At 45.6% G+C, this 16,273-nt stretch overlaps 1 protein-coding gene across 10 annotated transcripts in view; it reads left to right on the top strand.

Annotated features, from left to right (window-relative positions):
- Window positions 1-3,171: 3,171 nt before the first annotated feature.
- The window catches only part of HELZ (helicase with zinc finger), a 145,672-nt gene continuing 132,570 nt past the window's right edge, over window positions 3,172-16,273 (top strand). For 3 of the 10 annotated variants that reach the window (XM_027519256.1, XM_027519248.1, XM_027519250.1), the window contains exons 1-3: window positions 3,694-3,785; window positions 5,035-5,090; window positions 8,968-9,024. The gene's annotated coding sequence lies outside the window, so the exon portion shown is untranslated. Of the gene's footprint in view, window positions 3,191-3,653; window positions 3,786-5,034; window positions 5,091-8,967; window positions 9,025-16,273 lie in introns of those variants that run through there. The other 7 variants (XM_027519252.1, XM_027519251.1, XM_027519257.1 and 4 more) reach the window with 7 other exon arrangements.

The following is a 16,273-nucleotide window of genomic DNA, read 5'->3' as shown; positions in this document are numbered from 1 at the left end:
GAAAGCTGGAGTAGCAGTACTCACATCAGACAAAACAGACTTTAAAATAAAGATTATTATAAGTGAAAATAAATTAAAAGACCCTTGCTCCTTGGAAGAAAAGCTATGGCAAATCTGTGCTGTGCTTTAGTCATTCAGTCGTGTCTGACTCTTTGCAACCCCATGGACTGTAGCCTGCCAGACTCCTCGGTCCATGGGGATTCTCCTGGCAAGAATATTGGAGTGGGTTGCCGTACCCTCCTCCAAGGGTTTGGCAAATCTAGACAGTGTATTAAAAAGCTGAGACATCACTTTACTGACAAAGGTCTGTCTACTCAAATGCACGGTTTCTTCAGTAGTCATGTATGGATGTGAAAGCTGGACCATAAAGAAGGCTGATTAAAGATGGAGTTTGAAAGACAGGAGTGACTGTGGCCTGAACAATTAAAGGACGGAGTTACAATAGTGGAGCTGGGGAAGACCATGGTGGAGCACTTTTGTCGGGGGAGGTCAAGAATGCCCCTCTGGACATGTAAGTGTGAGTCTATCAGAGATTTAAGTAGGGATGCTAAGAAGTTGTCGGCTAAGAGTCTGAAGCTCAGGAAAAAGCTTTGGACTTGAACTACAGGTTTAGAGTTCTTTCTCAGGGTAAAGATGGTATTTAAAGCCTCAAGCCTGGAAGAAGGGCTTTCCAGGTGGAGCTAATGGTAAAGAACCCACCTGCCAATGCAGGAGACATAAAAGACATGGGTTTGATCCCTGGGTCAGAACTGTTCTCTGGAGGAGGGCATGGCAACCTACTCCAGTATTCTTGCCTGGAGAATTCCATGGACAGAGGAGCTTCGGAGGTATAGTCCACAGAGTCAGACATGACTGAAGTGACTTCGCACAGCACAGGCTGGATGGGAAGGGGAGGCGGTGTAGCTGAGTAAGAGAGACCCAAGGGCTGAGCTGCAGGGCTGCAAGGAAGAAGACACATCCTTTGTGGGGCTGAAAACATGCAGGAAGCAAAGAGGGGTGACTGGGGAGTTATCTGAAGCTGTCGCTCATCAGATTAGAATCAGAATGGAGTCCCATTAATGGTGGTCAAGGAGTCTGTGTTCTTTAACTCCAATCCTGCCTGCCTGCCTCCAGCTGTGTATAATCCGAGTGTTCTGGTGCGCCCCACCTTCAGCTGCTCATTCCATGCTTCTGCACTCTCACCACCACCCCTCACTCTCATTAAGGTTTGGTCATTCATTCAACAAATGTTTGCTGAAATGTTTTTGTATGTTCCAGGCCCTGGTGGAGGCGCTGAGTGAGCAAGCCGGACAAAGCCTGTGCCCCTATGCAGCTCATTCTCCAAGGCCCTGGGCAGATCTAACAATCAATCAACCGACACACAGACAAGAACATTTCTAACTCCGCTCTGGTTAAGGGAATCATGAAAAGTCTCTTCCAGGAGGTGCCATCTGAGCTGCGCCCTGAGTGCTGAACAGATGATGATCGTCCCATCTGGGGGACAAGGATCCAGCTGGAGGGAGGCTTGCAGGGGACACAGAAGGACAGTGTGCTGTCATGGTGAGGGGGCAGTCCCAGGAGCTCATAGGCTAGTTAGAATTCTGATTTTATTCTAAGGTGTTGGAGACACCTTCCCTGCGGCTGAGGAGTTAGGTGATACAATTAACATTGCACGGACCTCGCTGGGTTGGTTGGTCAGATAGAGAAGAGACTGTCAGGGGCAAAGTAGAGGCAGGGAGAGGACTTTGTAGGGTTTTCTGTTCAGGTCACAGTCTTGGAGGAGGACTGGCCGGATGCACCTTGGATTGGATGAATGGGTGCAAGTCGCCAACATCACTCTTCTCTGGGTCCAGGCCCACACAGGGCCAAGAAAAGTACCTACTGAAGAGATGCTGGTCCGGCCACAGTTGTTGTCCTCCGCTTACTGAGTGCTGAATTATAGGAAACTCAGACCACACATATAAAAGTCCCGGGTAAACACAGGGCAAGCAATAAATCAGTGCACAGGAGTGGGTAGCCAGGTGCAGAAGTGGGACTGGAAACAGAGTGACTGGCTACCCTGTGGAGAGGAGTCTTTGGAGCCTTCTCTAGCCCAGAGAGACGGTCCATTTCCCAGCGGGCAAGGGCTAGAGGGTCGAGAGCAGCGCGGCCTCCGCGCCCCCCGGGTCAATGCCCCTCCCGGCAGCAGGGACGGTGGGGCTTGGATTGTCTAAGAACCTGGCTCCAGGCTCCAGTTTCCCAACTCGTTCGGAGCTCAGAGAAGCGGTGACTCAGGGGAGGCCGGCCTGGAGTGACTCATTACCTCGCTCCCTCCCTCACTGCTGACCCCGGGCCAATCTCTTAATGAGTCTACACCCCACTCTTCTCTTTTGGCCGGGACGATTGCCTGGTGGAGTTTTTAACTCCCCGGGGGCAGGGCTTATGTCAGCAAGCGTCCAGGTTCCTCGAGAGAGGCTTCTCCTAGGGTCTGGAGGAGCGGAAAAGTTGGGTGGACCCCAAGGCCCCAGGCCCTCCCCTTGCACTGAACGGGGCGTTTAATGCCTGTGCGTTTTTCTAATTTCAGAGCCTTTCAACAGCATTCACAAAGAATACAATTTCGCAAGTCTCGATGTCCTGGAGGATTTTCCCTTGGACACCTTTTTGTAAAAATCTGCTTGGGGGTGGGGAGGAGCAATCTGAGTCCCCAAAGTCTGCAAAGCACAGCCCAGAGGCAATGAGTGAGAGCTCCGCAGACTGACCTACTCTCCCTGGGGCAAGGGGCCCGCGGCGCGAGGGCGCCGGCCGGTGCTTGGCCCACCCCGCGCCAAGGAATGCGGGCGGAGGGCGTGGGGGACAGTCTCGCCGCCCCGCGAGGGGCCCTCGGGCAGCAGCCGGGGTGCGGGCGTGGGCCGCGGGGTCGCTCTCCTGGACGACTCAGAGCGCCCCCCAGCCCCGGGACCCGGCAGGTGGACCGCGGGGCGCGCTCCCCCTCTCTCCCCGGCCCGGCGCCGGGACCCTCCCCCGAGCCCTTTGCGCCCCTGCGCCCCGGCCCGAGCGCGCAGGCGGCGCCCCCGTTACCTGCCCGGGGAAGTCCTAGAACGCGCGCGGCGCGGACTGCAGAAGGGCGGACTCGGCCGAGAGAGGCCACATTCCTAGGGGAGGGGTCTCCGTCTGAGGGTCGCGGATCGCGGTGCCGGCCCGGGAAGAGCCCGCGGAAGGGAGCCGCAAGCGGGTAAAAGTTGCTTTTCGCCTCGTGCCCCCTGCCCCCGCCGCGAAGCCGGCCTCCGCAGGGTCCCGGGCCGTTGGGCGGCTGGACACACCTTCCGTCCGCGTACGCGGCGGCCCAGCGCCGGCGCTCGGGCCCCGGCCCGGGGAGCAGAAGCCCGCCGGCGGGCGGCGAGGGTCTGGGGCCGAAACCGACGCAGCAGCGCGCACAGACGAATCTGAGCGGCTCCTCGCCGCCGGCGCGGGAAGCCCGCGGCCGATCAGACGCAGACTTGGGGTGTCCGTCCGCCCCGGGGGGCGCCGGGGCCCGCGTGGACGCGAGGGGTGGGGGAAGGGAGGCCGGGAGCGGCGGCGGCCGCAGAGACCCGGAGCCCCGTTTTAAAGATGGGGGCGGATTTTAAACGCAAACAGCCGGCGGAGGGGAGGGGCCGCGCGGCAGGCGGCGGGCAACTTTCCGCGCCGGAGGTGCGGCCGGAGGGGCGGCGCCGGCGGAGGCGGGAGTCGGGGGCTGAGGGGAGTCACTTTAAAGGCTCTTTCTTACCCACAATGCTTTGTGGGGACGTTGACAAGTGGATCCAAGATGGCGTAGAAAGTAATGACAGGTAAGTCCTGACTTCCCCTTTCGCCGCCGCCGGGACCGCTCCGCGAGCTGCCGGCGCCCTCCGGAGAGGCGCTGGGCTCCCCTCCGGCCCCTCGAGCCCCGGAAGGGGCGGCCCCGGCGCGAGCCGGGGGCCCGGGCGGCCCGCGGCGGGGCCTGGGAAGCGGGGCTCGTCGAGGCGAGGCCCGGACGCTGGGGCTGTTTACAGCCGCTTCCCCTCCCGATCCCCTTCCCCTCCGCCGGGGGCCGCGCCGCCCTCCGCCCAGGCCTCGGAGCAGGCCTCGCGGACCCCGCCGCGGGCCCGCGGCAGGCTCGTCCGCGCCGGGCTCCCGGGAGGCTCGCGCCCCTCGGCGGGGTCGCCGCTGGGGGCGGGGAGCGCGCGGGCCTCCCACGCCCCGCTCGACTGCCCCTCTGGGATCGGACTTCTGCCCGCGTGGGGGCGGGGGCCGGGAAAAGTGGGCCGGGGGCCCCTGCCTCCCCAGCCGGGGGTTGTTTCCTGAGCTTCACTTTCTTACCCCCCCCTTTCTCCGCCCCCTCCTCGGAAATTCTCATTGGCCCACGAGCACATCAACAAAAATAAAAACAGACGATCCTTTCCGGAGATTGCTCTAAGACTCCCCTTTTCTAGAGCTAAAGGACTGCAGTTTCATCTAAGGAACTTTGATTCCTCTCTCCCCAAATTATTTGAGCTTTCTGTACCCTCTCCTTTGCTGAGGATCCTCCAGCCCGGTTTGGAAATCAGGGTTTTAGGATTCTTCTTGGATTGAGATCCTCAGGTTTTGTCTGAAATTCAGAATTGTTGTTCCTTCACCCTCGCCACTTACACTTTTCAGGCAAATCATTAATATAATAATGTATACCTCCAGACATAGTGGATTTCTAGAGTTGGGTGTGGGGGAGGGGGTTGGGGAGTAGAGTTGTCCTGGCTCGCTTGTTCTGAATTTTGCACTTCCTTAAACTCATATGAAAGGATTTCGTCCCCTTCGTCTCTTCTTTTAATTCTTTTTGAAAGTCCAGTCTGTAAGAGATGACTTTTTTATGTTTTGGATTTTAAGGGCGTTTTATAATTTATTCTTTTTTATTTTAAAGTAAAACAGACTCATTAACAAAGCTGCATACTGTACCATTTTGGTAGCTTTTTCCATTTGAAATTTAGGTGCCCTTTCACTTCACGTTGATAGAACGTTTGCTACTACTTATCTTGTCTCTTCTTGGTGTTGTACAGACACATTTTACTTTTCTGTTTGCCTCAGGAATTGGATGAAGTAATTGATCACTAAAGAACTACAGTGCTGGTGAGATGTGTAAGGTGAGACTGCAGTTAAAAATGATTTCCCTTTTTCCTTCTTTATTTTAATCAAGTCATAAGGGTAAGACTGAAGCTAAGTAATTGGATGGGACTATCTTTATTTCCAAATGAGTCCCTCTGTCAGATGGGTGTAGAGGCTGAGCTGGATTCAGAAAAGAAGACTGTGTCAAGTGTACAGACTTTTCAGGGACTCCAGCACACACAACGGTAGTGGAGCTTATCCAGAGCCAAATGTTATTTGGAGCCATCCTTGATGAGTGTCTTTTCCAGGGGTAATTATAGTTTGCCTATTTAAATTTCCTTGTGTAACTTTAATTGAATGTCTTAATTTTATCTGTGTCGTGGTGTTTATCACTTGCTGTACATCGCGTGTCAGTGATTGTGTATGTGGATTTTGTGTGTCTTGTGTCAAGTACACCCTTTCCATTGGAAAGAATTATTTTAGGCAAATCCTGCTTTTATTTTCTGAAAAATGGAATAATGCTGGTCTCTCTCGTAATTATTTTGAATTATAATAGTATTGAGTTTTGGTTAACTTATTATGGAGAAGACTGGCTTTTCATTGTTTTCTGGTCACATGTAATATGTGAAGTCAGAGTGTTGCTTTACTTAAGCCAACTTGTGAGGCTTTGGATTTACAGAACAGCGCTGATACATGTCAATGAACAGCACTGGGGAGAAGGAGAGTGGTTTGCTAATTTTACATTCTTCACAAGCAGTTTTCTCAACTTGAAAAAAATATCTTTTTTAAAAAAATTTTAGGCATTGTAGATGTACTATACAGTGTGTGTAAGTGTGTATGTCTATAAAAATGCTTTACTATGGTTTATTGAGAACATGTAAGTTTTGGTAGATTGGTTACTGCAGTTTTTTGTTTTTTTTTTTCCTTTAATACATCTGGATAGCCTTTGTATTTTGAAATCCTCTCTATCACATGTCTGGAAGGATAAGCTGTGCTTTATTTTTTTCGAGATTGAGGCATACAATTGACATTTTTGCCTTAAAAAAAAAAACTTGGGAGAGGAAGGTGGACATAAACTAAGATCCTTTTCTAAATGCACATACCACGTTTGGTTGTGTTTTGAAACTCAATAGTGCTTGTGTGTATCACGTATATTTTTTATTTTTATTCTTAGAGCAAATATGGATTTAAAATTTTATTTTCAGCTTACTGATGGAGGCATATTCATGGCTTAGATCTCCCAATGTGTACCTTTGTTTTTTTTAATTTACATATTACTTTGTGGAAAGAATCACCTAATCTACTTTTTGGCCTATGGAGATGTTTGTTTATAATCCAAAAGGGAATATTTAGAAATAGATAATCTTATATGGCTAGTGTTGTTTGGCCTGAACTGTGTTAAGAAATTTTCCACAAAGACGTTTTCCACAATTTTCACACCTGTAGATCCTGTGAAGTGTTAATATTCACTTCAAAGTGAAGCTGGTGTTTGGCCACCAAGCAGGTTTTTACACAAAGCATTCTCAAATGGGAAGTGCCATAGTGTAGAAGTTTGGGTGAAGTGAGAGTCTGTGTCTTTGACGTGAATAAAGACACAGCTTTTTCAGTCTGTCCTTTTGGCTGGGGAGTAGGACACTATTTCGTGGAAGGCTGTAGTTTTGGGGAGTCAGTAAGTACCTCTCTATCAGCTGGTACACTTGGATTTTGCGATTATTACCAAGAAGTTTCATTTCTGATACCATAAATACTCAGACTGGATTGTTTCAAAGTCTGTACACAATTTATGGACAGACCAGTGTTTCACTGGAAAAGGGAGTGATGCCAAAATAACAGTAGAAATCACTCCTACTTGCAAAGTGCCTTGTGGAATTGAAGAATATAGAGCATGCTCACGAAAGGCTAAGAATTTTGAGGAGGGCTCTACAAATAGGTAGACCAGACCTTACACATGCAGTTTTTTCTCTGTTTAAGAAGCAGGCACGGCATTGATATCAAATGCAAATAAGCCTCTCATTATCTGTCCGACTCTATTTTTAAGACTCCAGATACATGCCCAGCACAAGAAATAAGGTCCTTTGCCTATTGTTTTAAATGCATAGAAAATTTGGGGCCAAGTTTATCAACTTGGCAAACAAGAGAGGCAGAGGAGCTACTTAAAAATTATAAACAGATTGTTATGGTTGTTTATTTCCATCAACTTAGATAAGTATACATGCAAATATTTGATTTCCGAGTAATATTTTGAAATGTTTTCTAGGCGGGAACTATGATATGTGTGGAGAGTGTGGCTCCTCCAGCTTACGTTCATTTAAGTTACTGGCTGTAGTCAGGGTGATTTCTATAATACTGGCTAGGAGCAGCATAAAACTTAGTGGTCTGTTACCTCTGAGGTGGCTGGGATAATACCTCTGAGTTAACCTGAATTTAACAGAGTTAATATTTTTCTTTCAGTAATAAATAGTAGATGTAACATGAAGATTTTTAATTTCTATATATATGTATACATATGTGTGCATATATCTTCTTTTTTTTGTAAAGCTACCACTTGTCTAAAGCACATTGAAAGCTTTCAACATACTACTAAACAATCACATTAACTGGTTTGCTCATGTAAGTGGTACTGGGTCAGTTTCTCCAAGAGCAGGAAGTTATCTGGTAAAACCAGAGTTGGTGTGTTCAACTTGTTTTGACCCCAGAAACCCCTGATTCATCGTTAGGTTCTTCAACGAATGCATGGCATATTTTTTGACTGAACCATTTTGAAGTGTGAATGTTTGTGATTTTTGTCATTTCTATGTCATATTTTAGGTGTTCTCTGCACATCTGAATTTGCCTTTTTGCTTTCTTCTGTGGATCTTGTATGAAAATATTCCTGTGAGGCGAGCTTCCTATCAGTGAGCAATATGTGTAAATAATATAGGTTTACAAAATTACTTATTTTTATGTAAAACTGATGGCATGCCATGGTAAACAAACCTGAGCCATGGTTAAGTGTATAAAGTAAAAAAGATGAAGAAAAAAGCCTCTTCTCCTTCCTCCACCTGCGGTCCTGCTCCCCTGATCTGAGGCAGAAACAGTTGGTGTCATCGGCTTCTGGAGGAGCCCTTTGCTGAGGCGCCCTGGCAGCTGGAGGGTGGGGAAGGCATGGCCACTGAGCTCGCTTACATGCTGTGCAGGGACGAGTCCGCCCTTGTTTCCTGTGATGTTAAGTAATATTGATAATCTTAAACTTCCATCACTGTAAGATAACTGTGACTGAATTGTTAGTCAAACACTGAAACTGTTAATTGCATTGTTAGGTTGGTACAGTTTTGATTTGTTGATTTTCTAAGAAAATAAATATTTGGAAACTGAATTCATGTAGCGTTAGGGCTGGGAGTAATGTTGGTAAATTAGCATCTGTGGAATTTTATGGTGAGACGCACAGTATATTTACTATAGGCTTGTTATAACTCATTATCTTTCCTTTAGTTTTCAGAACAATTTCAAGATAGTTGTTATTTCTGCTTTGCAGAGGAAATTTAGGCTAAATGTGAATTTACTCACGTAAAGTCACAAGACTAGTAAGCAGCGGCGCCGCGTTGTGCCTTGGAAGGGGCGTGCTCTTCCCATGTGATGGGCTCTGCTGTTTGTGTCTAGTCTCTCTTATTTTCTGCGTGAGGAAATTGAGGCCTGGAGGAGGCAAGCGACTTGCCCAAGGTCACACAGCTAATCAGTAGCAACATTCAATCAAGCTTTTATCTCTGGACCCTTATCTCAGGACTTTTGGTCCTGGCTGGTTATGCTACATTTTACTGAAATACTATGGACCAAAAGACCATCTTCTGTGACTACTGGATACAAATGCTTCAGAACTGATATGTCAGCAATCCTGTTTTCTACTCTGTATTAAAAGATTCCTTCTCTCTCTTTCAGAAATTATAAAGAGCTCTGATGGGCTATTTGGGTAATACCCAGTGCAGTGAACTGCAGGTGAGTAAGGCTTGGGAGAACCTTGTTTAGAAAGAAAGAACTTGATGGTGCGTGAGAAGAGTCTTAAACTAGAGGAGTGTCTGCTCAGGAGGAATGAGGTGGGACAGCGTGGAGAGAGCAGGGCTCTGGCGCAGCAGTTGGACCTGGAGCTTCGGGTACTGATGGGATGATGGTGAACAGACCACCTGACTCTTCGTCAGTGTGTTTGAAGAGAAGTGAGGATAGGTTAATCTTACACTTCTGTTTTGAATGAGTAACTGCACAGGAGTTCAACCTATCTGCATAAGATTGGATCTTAAGAGTGCTTCAGGTTTCATGTCAACATTCTTGAGTGGTAGTCACCCTGTGCTCTGATGAGCTGGTTAAGTATTAAATTGTTTGTTTTTCCTGTTATCTGCTGTGTGCGTGCGTGTTGTCATGGATGACTGTACATGTCTGCATTTTTGAGGATCTAGGTACTGAGAACAGATCAGTGGAACGAAGGTTCAACTTTTTTTCTAATGGTTGTGTTCACTCCACACAATGGTGGTTTTAGTCTTTCAGATTACTTATTTTTTGCTGAAATGCCCTAAGAAAGACAATTTAGTCTTGAGTATTATTTCACAGTAATTAGTATTCTTAGTCTGTTATAGTATCTTGGCCATTCAGTAGTAAACTTAGAAAATGATTGTACTACAGAAAAAATTAGAAGACTGCTTTAATATGGTCCTTCTGGGATATCAGTGCTAAAATTAGTTTTTGATGTATTTTCAGTGCTAGCTGCAGAGACTTTAATGTGATAATGCTATATATTTTTAAGGTTTGTAATTAAACTCTGGCTTGGCTGCTTGCTGATGGCTAAAGTGAAACATAGTTGTAGGGTTCTTTGTTTCTTGAGTTGCGGTAGTTTTGCACGATTCATTGTCCACAGGTTCCTGGGGATGATCAGAAGACTAGTTGAGCTAGTTTGTTAGTCCTTGGAAAGCTGGAGTCTGGGTTGTTGTTGTGATAAAACAAGTACATGAGGGCTCTCAGTTAAGGCCAAAATGAGTAGTAGAAGAGAGGCATGGACCTCTTCTTGAGACCATGTCAAATTTATACCCTGGAACCCTCATTTCCTCAGTATGGTAAAATTTTGTCTTATATGATGAAGTAATTTAAAAATTAATATTAAGTAAATTGTTAAATATTTGAGTTACCACCCTCAAACAGTTGATTTTCCTTTTGGCATTCCATTAAAAATATATATATATATTTACTGTACTCATTTTTAATTATGCACATAATTTGTATTTTTCCCATATACTAAATGATGAAACATTTCCATATTATAGGTGTCACAATTTTAATTTACATGATTACACTTTGAGAGGCTGCAGACAAGTCATGCTGTCAATAATTTATGTTAAATCTTTTTATGTTAGGTATTTGTTTTGCTCGCTGATTTCAGTTAATACTTTAATCTACATTGTTGTAGATATTGTATTTTTTTCTAGCTAATTATATCTTTAGGATAAATTTCAGAATGTATTGTTGTGTTAAATGATATGAATGACTTTATGGCTTTTGATATTGGGTTGGCGATAAAGTTCGTTCTGGATGTTGTGGAAAAACCCAAGCAAACGTTTAGGCCAACCTAGTATATATCGTGGTACTGTTTTTCAAGAGTGTTACACCAGTTTGTACAATTAACAGATACACAGACTTACCTCTTTCACCAAAACTGGATAGAAATACATTTTTCTTTGTTAAGTCCTTCCTTGTTTCGTAGTGTAAAGTAGCACTTGCACTTCTTAGTTCTACACTGTTGGATTTTTCTCTTTGAGTCTCTTCATGGTGAATTGTTTGTTCATATCCTTGGCAGTTTTAATCAATAAACTATTGATGTGGGGCTTTGGTTGGTAAGGCAAATAGAACCAGCTAATAAACAGGTAGTCGTTAAAAACATGATCCGAACAAGTTCAGTGAGAATATTTAAAGAGAGCCCGGCCTGGATGGTGAGTTTTCTTGAGAGGAGTGGTGAAGGGGAACAGGTGAGTTATTTCAAGGTCCAGTTCCTCAGTTACCCTCAGGTGTCCGCTGTGCACCACGCAAGGCCCGCAAGGGTATCAGGGCACATCCCGGCTGGAGGAGGAGGCTGCTCAGGACCTGCCCAGCTCGGGGCGCTGGCTGCTGAAGTCGCTCTGGAGGGCTGAGGGGAGCCTCGTGTGCTCGTGGTGGCATGCCGCTGTGCTGCTGTGCTTCGGAAGCTCAGTTCAGAGGGACGCCAAGATGAACAAAGCATCGTTTCCTCTGACAAGGAACGAATCCCCTAGTGGAGAGAGTTAGGGACACCAGAAAGGACTAATAGGAATTTGAAGGGTGCCGTAAGAGGGGTTCCGTGGAGGGGTGACACTGCCCCCTTGGGGCTATCGGGGAGCACGTCAGCTGCACCCGCGTGAACACGAGAGGCCGTGGAAAGAGGAGGGTATTCCGGAGGGACGGACTGCCAGAGCAGCGGCGGAGCCGTGGGGCCGGAAGTGAGGCTGCATCCGGAAACCGCGTTATCCCGGTTTCCTGGACTCTGGTTACCTGAAGGCGAATGTGGACGGTGAGGCTATTGAGAGGTCGTGACTGGGTTTAGGAGAATGAACGTGAGGGATTGGCAGTGGGGCTTTTTGTTGGGTCCATGGTGATAGCCCAAGACAGGGGTGACTGCCTGAATTGGTGTCCCTGAGAATGAAAGGAGGTAATGGAGTCAAGAGGTATCTTGGAGGTTAAGCAGAGAGATGTGCTGATTAGGTAGGAGGGAAGGGAACCATCAGTTCTGTCTCTCAAGTCGGAGTTGAGGCTGAGGTTTTTATGGCTGGATAGCTGGAAGACATCAAGAATATGGAAGAATGGGTCTTAGGGGTTCAGAATAGAGAAAAGACAAGTTGCATTTTGTGTGTTGAGTTTAAGGAGCTAGTAGGAAGCCGAAATGAGTATTTTAACCCTGGAAGGAACAGATGAGTTTAGGGCCCAGAGGAGTTAAAGGAATCAGTGAGGTCTCATAGTTAAATAAAGCAGAGTGAAGAATGAAGCGTCCTGATTCCCACTCTAGCTTTCTCTTCACTGCCTCATAAGAGAAGGTTCTCTGCTGTGGTATGCTCGATAGAAAGTTAGAAGTGGCAGAGTTTATGTTGGGAGTAAAGAGTTTATTTTTTATTTACTTTTTTTTTTTTAACTATGGAAAATTTCAGACACACGGAAGTAGGATATAGTCAGTCTCACTGTACCTGTCAATCCAGCGTCAGTAGCTGTTGCTCTTGTTTCATCTGTTTGCATCAGTTGTACTGAAGCAGGTGGGATACAGTGTCTTGGTGCACTCGGACTGTGCGCTTTGCAGGCAGGGGAGCTGAGCAGTTTAGCAGGGTGTGTGCTGAGTTTTCTGGGTGGGGGTCTGTAGTGAACAGAAGTGGGATTCATTGCCAGAATTCCTGGGGCAAATCACTTACATCTTCTGAGTTTTACTTTCTCTGTGAGATGGAGATAATAATGCCAGCTTCACAGAATCTCTTGAGATGAGATACATAAAAACCATCTGTGAACTTTGAGGCCCAAGGGTGATACAGATTTAGTTGTCCGTAATAACAAAAAGGTAGTGCTGTTCCTTTGGGCTTCTATGTTGCTGGCATGAAATTTATATTATTAAATACATTGTTATTCAACAAATACTTATGTGAAGCACCTGAAGCTTCAACAGTGAACAAAACAGACAAACCTGCAGCTCTCCTGGAGCTCATGCTCTAGGTCTGGAGGATAACAGGAAGCTCATACCTCAGTAGTGCTTAGTGTGGAGCAGACGCTGTTCTAAGTGCTTTCATATTTCACTCTGTTTTATTCTTGCAGCAACTGTGAAGTGTAGACTGTTATTATTCCCATTTTGCAGATTTGGAGATGGAAGCAGATTTTTAGGCAGATAGCCTCGGGTCACAGTGCCATGATTCAAATGCTGGCAGATCTGGCTTCAAGCCTTTACTCTTACCCCCATTTTAGAACTCTTCAGCTCATTCACAGCGTACTAGTGTTTGATACAAATAAAAAAGGTAGGCCCAGATTCTCATTGAAATGAAAACACAAACACGGATGAAAACAATGGCAGTACATAGTTCTCTGTGGATGGGGTGTATTAGTACTCTTGCACAGGGAAGTACTTTTCTCCCTGACTTTCGTAGGCTGCACCAGCTTTCGTGGATTCTTTAGGTACAGATGGCCAAGCCAGTGGAAGGAAGTCAGTTTTCTGCTGGTACTTGGGGAGAATCTCTTCTTGAATGAATCTCCTTGTTTACAGTTCTTCTTCCTTTTTTCTCTTACTCCTCTCTTTCCTTATCTTGAGGAAACTCCCTTCTCTGCCTTGCCTGTTCTGACCCTCCTTTTCCTCACAGTCTCCCTTCCCAGTCTCCTCAGCTGCCCGCGTTCTGAGGGATTTCCTGCCTTCTGCCTTCGCCTTCTCCTCCCTAGTCTGCCTCTGTCAGCCATCCTGGGCCTCGCCCTCTGTTCTGACTTTCCTAAGTTTGTTCAGTGGGACTAATATCAGGACCTGTTTCCTGTCTCTGGCCATGGCTCTGCCAGCTCTCAGTCCTCCTCTGTGGGCAGGGGAGGTTGGGAAATGGGCAGTGCGCATTCCTTCAGTTTGCACCAGGATTAGGACATGGGCCTCACTGCTTTTAAGGAGGGTAGGAGGGTATTATGACTTATATACTTGAGGTGTTGTTTTTTTTTTTTTTTAATTCTGGTAAAATATATGAAACATAGCATTTATTTTAGACCATTTTAGCATGCAATTCAGTGGCATTAAGTGCTTTCACCTTGTTGCGCAACCGTCACCACCATCCATTCCATCTCAGAACTTTGTCATCGTCCTGACTTGAAGTTCTCTACTCATTAAACACTAACTCTCCATTCCTCGCTGCCTCCTGGCAGACATCATCCTGCTTTCTGTCTCTGGGATGAATAAGGCCCGTTTGTACCATAGGTATCTCCTATAAGTGCACTTACATAGTGTGTGTCTTCTTGTGACTGGCTTATTTCACTTGGTACGTCTTCAGGGTTCATCCATGTTGTAGCATGTGGCAGGACTTCCTTACTTTTTAAGACTAAGTAATACTATTGTATTACTTGCTTCCCAGGTGGCACTGGTGGTAAAGAACCCACCTGCCAATGCAGGAGACCTAAGAGATGTGGGTTCGATGGGTTTCCTTGGGTTGGAAAGATGCCTTGGAAGAAGACAAGCAACCTATACTCCAGTATTCTTGCCTGGAGAATCCCATGGACAAAGGAGCCTTGGGGGCTGTGGTCCGTAGGGTTGCATAGAGTCAGACACGACTGAAGTGACTTAGCATGCACACATGCAATACTGTTGTATGTAAATACATTTTAAAGAATCCATCCAACTTTTGATAGACACTTGGGTTGCTTCCACCTTTGGGCTTATTGTGAATAATGCTGCTGTGAACATGGGTATATATATATCGTTCAAATCCCTACTTTCAGTTCTTTGGGAAATACCCAGAAGTGGAATTGGTAATTCTGTGTTTAATGTTTTGAGGAACCCCCTTACTGTTTTCTATAGCAGTAACACCATTGTATGTCCGCCAGCAGTGTACAAGTATTCTAACTTCTCCACTTGCTTGTCAGCACTTGCTTTCTGTTTTTTTAATAGCAGCCTTCCTAATGGATGTGAAATGATAACGTATTCTTGTTTTAAAGGTATTTTATGTAGAATTATGGGCTTCCCTCATGGCTCAGTGGTAAAAGACTCCCCCTGCCAATGCAGGAGACAAAAGAGACACGGGTTCAGTCCCTGGGGATCCCCTGGAGTAGGAAATGGCACCCCACTCCGGTATTCTTGCCTGAGAAATCCCATGGCCAGAGGAGCCTGGCAGGCTGCAGTCCATGGGATTGCAAAGAGTTGAACACAAGAGTTTAGACTGAGCAACTAATCAATAGCAACATGTAGAATTACAGAATTTCAGGACTAGAAATGGTGTTAAAGATTTCTAATTCAGTTAGCTGTAGACAAGAAAGAATGTTCTCCTGTGTCTTAGCATTTCCACCTCTTTCCCATTTGAGAAAGGCATTTTGGGCAGCTGGTTCTATACTGGATCTTAGGGTCAAAATGAACTGTGTCTGACCCAAGGTTCATGGAATACAGCTTTGTAAGAGATCTGCTCTTCTGTTCAGCCAGTGACTAATTTCTTAGGCTTCTTTACGGTTTCCAACTGTGTCTTCTGAGTTATTTCATCATTTTTCCAGCTTCTTTAAGGGATGAGGTAGTGGTATTCAAATAAACAGATTTATTTTAAAAAAACTAGGTAAGTTAGAAATTAATGAGCCCAAGATCAATATAAACTGCTCCGATGATAAAAAGACTATATTTAATATTAATTGGAAGGAAATGTAAATATTATTCCTGGGTGCTAGCTATAATTTCTTAGTATGTAAAATAAGCCATCCCTTTTCAATCTTTTTTGGAAAAGATGAATTAAAGTATAAAATACAGTATATTTTATATTTATGAGAAATTATAACTTCTAGCCTATTTTGGGTTTTGGATCATTTTTTTAAGTTAAAGAAAATTTAGTTTAATTTATATTATGACAGTCTTTAGGCCAGAGAGCAAAGTTATAAGAATAGTATAATCAATACCCAATTCTTTGCCTTATATCAAGATTTGCATTCTCTGTTTCTCTGTCGAATAGAATTTTTTTCTTCTGAGCCAGCTGAAGGTAAGTGGCAGACATCTTAGATGGCATTTCATTCACACTTCAACAGGTGTCTCCTAAGAAGGAGAGCATTTTTCTTTATAGATATAATACCATTATCACACCTAAGAAAATAATTCAGTAATACTAATGGTTATACTGCCAGATATCAAGCCCATATATAATTTTTCCCATTTTCCCCAAATGTATTTCTTTATTTTTATCTCTTTAATTTCTTTTGATGTAGAATAGTTATCTTCTTCCTTTTTTGTTTTTCAGATAATTAAGCATTGAAAGTGAAAGTCGTTTAGTTGTGTCAGAGTCTTTGTGACCGCATGGACTGTATGCTGCTGCTGCTGCTAAGTCACCTCAGTCGTGTCCGACTCTGTGCAACCCCATAGAGGGCAGCCCACTAGGCTCCCCTGTCCCTGGGATTCTCCAGGCAAGAACACTGGAGTGGGTTGCCATTTCCTTTTCCAATGCATGAAAGTGAATAGTCCATGGAATTCTCCAGGCCAGAATACTGGAGTGGGTAGCCATTCCCT

This window comes from Bos indicus x Bos taurus, chromosome 19 (assembly GCF_003369695.1).
Source record: "Bos indicus x Bos taurus breed Angus x Brahman F1 hybrid chromosome 19, Bos_hybrid_MaternalHap_v2.0, whole genome shotgun sequence".
NCBI lineage: Eukaryota > Metazoa > Chordata > Mammalia > Artiodactyla > Bovidae > Bos > Bos indicus x Bos taurus.
The sequence above is the reverse complement of the archived record's forward strand: the minus strand, read 5'-3'. Positions and strand labels throughout refer to the sequence as shown.